The sequence below is a fragment of the Daktulosphaira vitifoliae genome, unplaced genomic scaffold, assembly GCF_025091365.1.
Source record: "Daktulosphaira vitifoliae isolate Bord-2020 unplaced genomic scaffold, ASM2509136v1 Scaffold_1, whole genome shotgun sequence".
NCBI lineage: Eukaryota > Metazoa > Arthropoda > Insecta > Hemiptera > Phylloxeridae > Daktulosphaira > Daktulosphaira vitifoliae.
In genome coordinates, this window is record NW_026099572.1 from 28,632,680 (window position 1) to 28,640,809 (window position 8,130).

Here is an 8,130-nt window from a genome sequence, read left to right on the forward strand (position 1 = left end):
TAACCATTAGTACTGCTATTTTATTGTATAGGTATTTTTTCAATTTATTATATCGATTTGTATAAGACAAGATTTTGTTCAGTATATGAATGTTGAAAATCATCACCCAAATGTTGTACCAGTGATACAATGTTCAACAAATTACTATAAAATGTATGTAGTTTGTTGTCTATAGTCATGATGATTTAGATTTAAAAAAAATTGTATTAGTATTATACGAGCATTAATTACAAAGACATCCCAAGCATCCCAAGGGATTTTTAAGAGAGAAAACTTACTATTTATATACATTCGTATGGGAACGATTTTTTCTCTAATGTTAATTATCCAAGCAACGTATGCATAGTAACAAATAATAATATTATTTGTTATAAAACTGGTAAATAGAAAATATTAAACACATAATTTTGAGATTTTCTTACACACTTTTTTTTTTTAAGAAATTTGAAACAATTTTATTGAGCTTTATGAAAATTGTTATGTTTGAATTTGATTTTTTGTGTTTGAAAAAAAATGTTTGTTAATAGAAGCTCTTTGAATCTAAGTAATGTATAGAGTTTTTCATTAAATTTAATTTAGGCGATTTCAGAGTTATTCAATATTCAAGTATTGCCGTTGCTTTGATTAGCCTATATCGTTTACGTAATCAATTTTGTGATCAATTAATGACTATAAATCTATATTGAGAACACGAACTAGCGTTATTATACATATTATGTTAACTTAATTATTATTATTATTCACACATATTTTTCAATATTAATGAATTTATGATAAAAATTGCACATACTAAAATCTAATCTTATGATTTTTAAATACTTTATGTCAGAAAACATTGTCTTTGTTAAAAACAAATTAGTTATATCTTTAATTATTTTTAAAAAAATGATATTAATGATTTACACATTACCAATGCTAAAAATACTTAACTCTAAAAAATATTAAATAATCTAGTATTCATATATTAGAAATAATGTTATCATCTTCAGCGCTAAAAACAAACCAACACCCCAATGGAAAAATACTCATTTATACAACACAGTAACGTTATCATCTAATGTCGTTATTACATAGTAATAATGTCACTAAGTTCAAGTTTTTAAGTTAAAAATTTTTAGTTTTAAATTAATATTTTAAAAATATTTTTAACTTTATATAATATTGAACAAGAATTACCAAATTTTATTATACATTTATTTAATTATTCCAACTGTTTTCATTAAAGTTGACACTATACTATCCATTAAAATTTTCCATCTACATAAATTTAGACAAAAATAAAAAATTTAAACACTATAAATATATTATCTAATATATAAAATTTTAAAATTTTGAGGAAATAATAAGATCACACTTTTTCATTACATAATGACAGTCAAATGCATCGACATTTTAGCTTCGATGCGAAGCTGAGAAGGTATTAATTTTACCATGATGTGTTTATTTTTTTATTTTTTTATTTTTTTNAACTTTTGAACGTTGAAAATGTTCCGGAAAGTCTGATACATTGATATATATCTTAAATTAAAGCTAATGTAATGTTCTTTATTATGCAAAAAAAAAAAAATCGGACTTTATTTTGTTTTCACGGTGAAAACAGACATCAAAGTTAATAAAAAAAATTCGATTTTTGTAAAAAATTTCTTTTTTATATTTTTAACTTTATAATGCTATAACTTTTTGAAAGAGGTATGGATCAATATAATTCTTTTTTTATAGATGCATGATGTCTTTACCTATCATTTGGTATATTTTTTTTATAAATCTGACTCTTTATCTGCCCACAGGGGGGATTCAAAATGACAACTTTTTTACAAAAAATTTACTTTTTCAACTTAACTTTTAAAAGTGTTACGGAAAGTCTGACACTTTGATATATATCTTAAATTAAAGCTAATGCAATGTACTTTATTATGTAAAATAAAATTTCGGACTTTATTTTGTCTTCACGGTGAAAATGGCTACCAAATGCTATTATTGTGTGAAAATTCTCGATTTTATTTTTTATATTTTTAACTTTATAATGCTATAACTTATTGAAAAGCGTAAGGATCAACTTAATTTTTCTATGAAAAATACTATTTTTTAATAATCCCTGTTTTATTCGACATACTTTACCTTAATCAGGATATTAATAAAAAACTAGCAAATTATGTAGCTATTGGAATAATCCACCAATTTTTTAAAATTAAACACGATCTAAAGATTTGCATCGAAGCGTTTTTTTTTATAGTGATTTTAATCACTGTCAGATATCATTATACTTGATCCAACTATGCCACGTCACCACTGTGCCGCGACCCCCCTGTNACGTCACCATTGTGCCGCGACCCCCCTGTTTGGGTTTTTTATAATACTGTAATAATTAGTATACTTTATACGAAAACAATTTGTTTTTAACCAACCAATGATAATATTTTGAGCTTATAAGATTCATAGAATGGGATACTGTCTAAGGAGGAGTGGAGGGAGCCCCCCCACAAGCTTTTCATGGGAAACAAATTATNATATTTTGAGCTTATAAGATTCATAGAATGGGATACTGTCTAAGGAGGAGAGGAGGGAGCCCCCCCACAAGCTTTTCATGGGAAACAAATTATGGAAAATGATACAAGGGCCTAAAATTGTTGGCCCCTTCAATAAATATTTTCTGGCTACGTGCCTGCTTCTGTGGCTAGTATCCAAAAATATGATTTTGTAATTATAGAAAATAAAAAAGTGCAATTTCTCATTAACCATTAGTACTGCTATTTTATTGTATAGGTATTTTTTCAATTTATTATATCGATTTGTATAAGACAAGATTTTGTTCAGTATATGAATGTTGAAAATCATCACCCAAATGTTGTACCAGTGATACAATGTTCAACAAATTACTATAAAATGTATGTAGTTTGTTGTCTATAGTCATGATGATTTAGATTTAAAAAAAATTGTATTAGTATTATACGAGCATTAATTACAAAGACATCCCAAGCATCCCAAGCGATTTTTAAGAGAGAAAACTTACTATTTATATACATTCGTATGGGAACGATTTTTTCTCTAATGTTAATTATCCAAGCAACGTATGCATAGTAACAAATAATAATATTATTTGTTATAAAACTGGTAAATAGAAAATATTAAACACATAATTTTGAGATTTTCTTACACACTTTTTTTTTTTAAGAAATTTGAAACAATTTTATTGAGCTTTATGAAAATTGTTATGTTTGAATTTGATTTTTTGTGTTTGAAAAAAAATGTTTGTTAATAGAAGCTCTTTGAATCTAAGTAATGTATAGAGTTTTTCATTAAATTTAATTTAGGCGATTTCAGAGTTATTCAATATTCAAGTATTGCCGTTGCTTTGATTAGCCTATATCGTTTACGTAATCAATTTTGTGATCAATTAATGACTATAAATCTATATTGAGAACACGAACTAGCGTTATTATACATATTATGTTAACTTAATTATTATTATTATTCACACATATTTTTCAATATTAATGAATTTATGATAAAAATTGCACATACTAAAATCTAATCTTATGATTTTTAAATACTTTATGTCAGAAAACATTGTCTTTGTTAAAAACAAATTAGTTATATCTTTAATTATTTTTAAAAAAATGATATTAATGATTTACACATTACCAATGCTAAAAATACTTAACTCTAAAAAATATTAAATAATCTAGTATTCATATATTAGAAATAATGTTATCATCTTCAGCGCTAAAAACAAACCAACACCCCAATGGAAAAATACTCATTTATACAACACAGTAACGTTATCATCTAATGTCGTTATTACATAGTAATAATGTCACTAAGTTCAAGTTTTTAAGTTAAAAATTTTTAGTTTTAAATTAATATTTTAAAAATATTTTTAACTTTATATAATATTGAACAAGAATTACCAAATTTTATTATACATTTATTTAATTATTCCAACTGTTTTCATTAAAGTTGACACTATACTATCCATTAAAATTTTCCATCTACATAAATTTAGACAAAAATAAAAAATTTAAACACTATAAATATATTATCTAATATATAAAATTTTAAAATTTTGAGGAAATAATAAGATCACACTTTTTTATTACATAATGACAGTCAAATGCATCGACATTTTTTTTTTTAATCCATGTTTAAGTATTTTCATTTTGAAAATTATAAATAGCTAATGGAAAAAAATAGTTTTTTTCGATTGTATTTTTTCTTTGACAAAATTATGTATATTTATTCTATTAATAAAATGAATTACCATTTCGAATTTGTTAAAATAATTAGGTGTTCAAAATTACTATTTTAGTTACATTTATGTGTTGAAACCAAATCAAACTATTTCTTATTATCTAACATATGTAATTGTTTGAAATAAAAAATCAACGTAAAAAAATATTAACGTTTTAAAACGGGTTGTTTTTTGACCAAAAAATATTTCCGAATATTTTATACATATTGTATAATAAAACATAGTAAAGTTTTAATCATATTATTTGGCAAATTTCTATTCTGTACTATGATTTAAAGTTCTTTTCAAGTTTAATAAAGTTATTTATAATGTTTCATTATTAAATGGGAAATTAACAACATATATTTAAATGCTAATACAATCATAAAAATACTAAATATTGTTATAATATTTTAAACACTTATAAGTATTTTTAAAATAAAATACAAATTTCATTATTTTTGAATTTTAGTTTAGTTACATAATTATTTATTCTTTTTACTTTTTTTATTATTAGTACTAAATTAACGAGAAAGTAGAAATAATTGTATTTTTTTTAAACAAAATTTATTTTACAAATAACATAATTATAATAAAATTTAAATAAATTTTTCTTAATTTAATAATAACTACATGAAACTTTCACATCATAATTAAATAAACGTCGTTTTTAACAGTTTCTAACAATGATTAATCATATAATTATTTTTATTTCGGCGGAAATAATTTTTATTTAAGATACTGTTATTTTGATTAAATTGTTGTTGGCTGAAATAATATTTAGTATTTACTATCATTTTCATATATAATGGGTTACATCTTGTTATTTTTTAACAGTTAATTTTTTTCAGTTCAAATTATGTTAAAATTTTCAATACGACCTGCAGATATGGTCAAGACTGTTAAAAATCAGTTGTATAACATAAGTCATACTCAAATCAATTTAAGAGTAAATCACATTAACTTTTTCCCAGACATCGTGTAGACTAAGATGGCAAATTCGACCAAATATCTCATACGAAGGATGCAAATAAAATTCCTTTAAAGTATCCTTTTAAGTAGTTCTTAAAGACTTAACGTATAGGTGCCAACATTACTCATCTTATTGACGACCTACAAAAGAAATACCCGAACATCTTTTTAAATTGCCGACGCTTTCTTCGTACGCAAGAAATATCAATGCCTGAAGTTAGTGACTCGCTCTTATCGTACGAGACCTACACAATATGGTATGGTTAATAGAAGTGGATTATTGCAGTGACTTTGCTGGTTCGGTCACTAAGTGTTACAGTACCGAGTAACTTGTCCAGCAATGTCGTTGTTAAACCAGAACACCAAAGTGATTTTCGAAATTACAACAGACATGTAACTGTTATAAATGCCACTAATAAGTTAGTGAGTGGAATGTCTACGTTAATAAATTCACTTTACTTTAAAATTCAAAGTAACTTTTCTAGCTCAGTTTTTAATAACACGACAATGAATGTATTTTTCGGGACGATACTAGTTGCACAAATGGCAAATATCAACAAATTCTTTGTTGATTGAGCCATCTTGTGTTACACTATCAAGAGGCCTCTCTTGATAAAGATTTCTCGAGCTAATACATTATAGTGTAATTCGTGTGACTGAAACAGGCAGTTATGGACAATCTATATCGACCAAGCAGTTAAATGGTACAGTACCAAGTTGCTTATCCAGTGCACTGGTAAGACAAAACGACCATATCTTATTCGCTATAATATTAGTCGTATAACTGACTGTTCCTGAAACTAAAATACTCAAAAAGTATATGTACGCTGTTCTTGATTAGTCATCCTATAAATGAATATCATAATTAATGAGTTTATTAATTAATTTAATCAGTTTTGATGTTCTATTTTTTATCATTATTCAAATTGTAGAAAAACTTTTCAATACGCACTATTTTGAAAATCGACAAAATTAAGTTAGAAATTGATTTAAGTGGTAAAAACGGCAGGGGAACAAATAGCGTGGTCAGATTTTTAAAAGTGGATGTACTATTTTCTTTGTTCAATTGATGTATCTGAATTTTAACAAAACGTACTATATTAATGGTAAAAAAAACTACTACCACAATGCGTCAAACGCACAATTTCCCGTGATATTTGGTTTAAAACGAGAAATAAAGCAAAATGTACTATTATCCATGTTAAAATACGACGTCATAAATTTAATATGATTTTAAAAAGTTGAAGCTAATAGTACTTGTAACAAAAAAAACTTAAGTCTAAAGATTTTAGAGTAAACTGGGTTGAAAGTCCACACGGTGTAAAAGTCCAATATTGAATTAATTAATTAAATTTTATAGTAATGAACCAATGATTAATGAATATCAAATCTTAGACCATTCTTATATAATTTCATAGTCGTTAACAAATCATAGAAATTAAATCGCATACTTTATACAGATTATAAAAATTTCATACACTTATATAATGTAACTCAAATTTTAAGAATAATATTTTATTTTTATAAAATCATTTTACATAATTTAAATTGGATTAAGAATTTACAATATTGAGTAGTGTCGTAATTTATTTTCGCACAATTTTCATAATGTAATTAGTTAAAAAAATTTTGATTTGAGGAAAAATTCTAGTTCGAAAAAAAATACATTTTATGCTTATTTTGAAATAAATGAGGTTTCTAAATTATTTTATTATATTTGAATAATTAATCTGATAAATTTTACTTCAAGTTTTTTGTAATTGTTTTATTTACTGACAAAAAATATTTACTCTAAAGTGGCTATTTTTTTTTCAATTTTCATAATTATAATATTGTAATACAAATCTACTAAATTCAATAAACTTAGTGGTTATTTTGATATTTTGAGTAAAACATAACTAGTTACACAAATATATATTTTTTTTATGTGCTCGTTAAAATTTACTCAAACTAACTGGACACTTACAACCGATGGGATAAGAGTACGCTTTTATTTTTCGTTTTGTTTCAGTTCATTACTCATTAAATAAAGTTCTAATTTTACAATTATTACTAGATTTGTACTTTTTAGTAATTTAAAGATTAAAAAAAAAATTATTATGATTACCACAAGTTCAAAATAAACTGAGATTTTTTACTAGGATATATTACTAAAATTGTTATTAAATATCATTTACAGTTTATTCTGAAGAAAATTCTGATTATTTACAAAATTAATTTTTTAATTCAAAATACTTTTACATTATACACTATTATAAGTTAGATATTTTTCTAGAAAAATATATGTGTTCATTTTATGAGTGTGGTATGAAAATATAAATTAATAAAAATCTTTAATAGATGTAAAAATTTACTAACTGTACAATTACTATCTATGTAATTCTATATTTTTATCACTTTTAATAAACCAATACCAAACTTATATACTTCAAAATATGGTTAAACTAAAAATTGTAAAAAAAAATCAAAAAGATTTTGAAAAAAACATTTGAACAATTATATTTATTAGCTTCGATGCGAAGCTGAGAAGGTATTGGTTTTACTAAGATGTGTTTTTTTTTATATTTTTTTTTTTTGTGTCTGTTACCACTTTTTCTCAGCTCTCACCGAACGAATTTCTTTCAACGATACGTCAAAAGATCACAAATCGTATCTAGTCGAAGACATTACCCTCAAAAAAAAATTAACTTTTTCAACTTAACTTTTGAAAATGTTCCGGAAGGTCTGACACTTTTATATATATCTTAAATTAAAGCTAATGTAATGTACTTTAATTTGAAAAAAAAAAATTTGACCTCTGGACTTGTCTTCATGGTGAAAACGGCTACCGAATGCTATTTTTGTGTGAAAATTTTCGATTTTATAATTTACATTTTTTACTTTAAAGTGCTATAACTTTTTAAAAAATGTATGGATCAATACAATTTTTT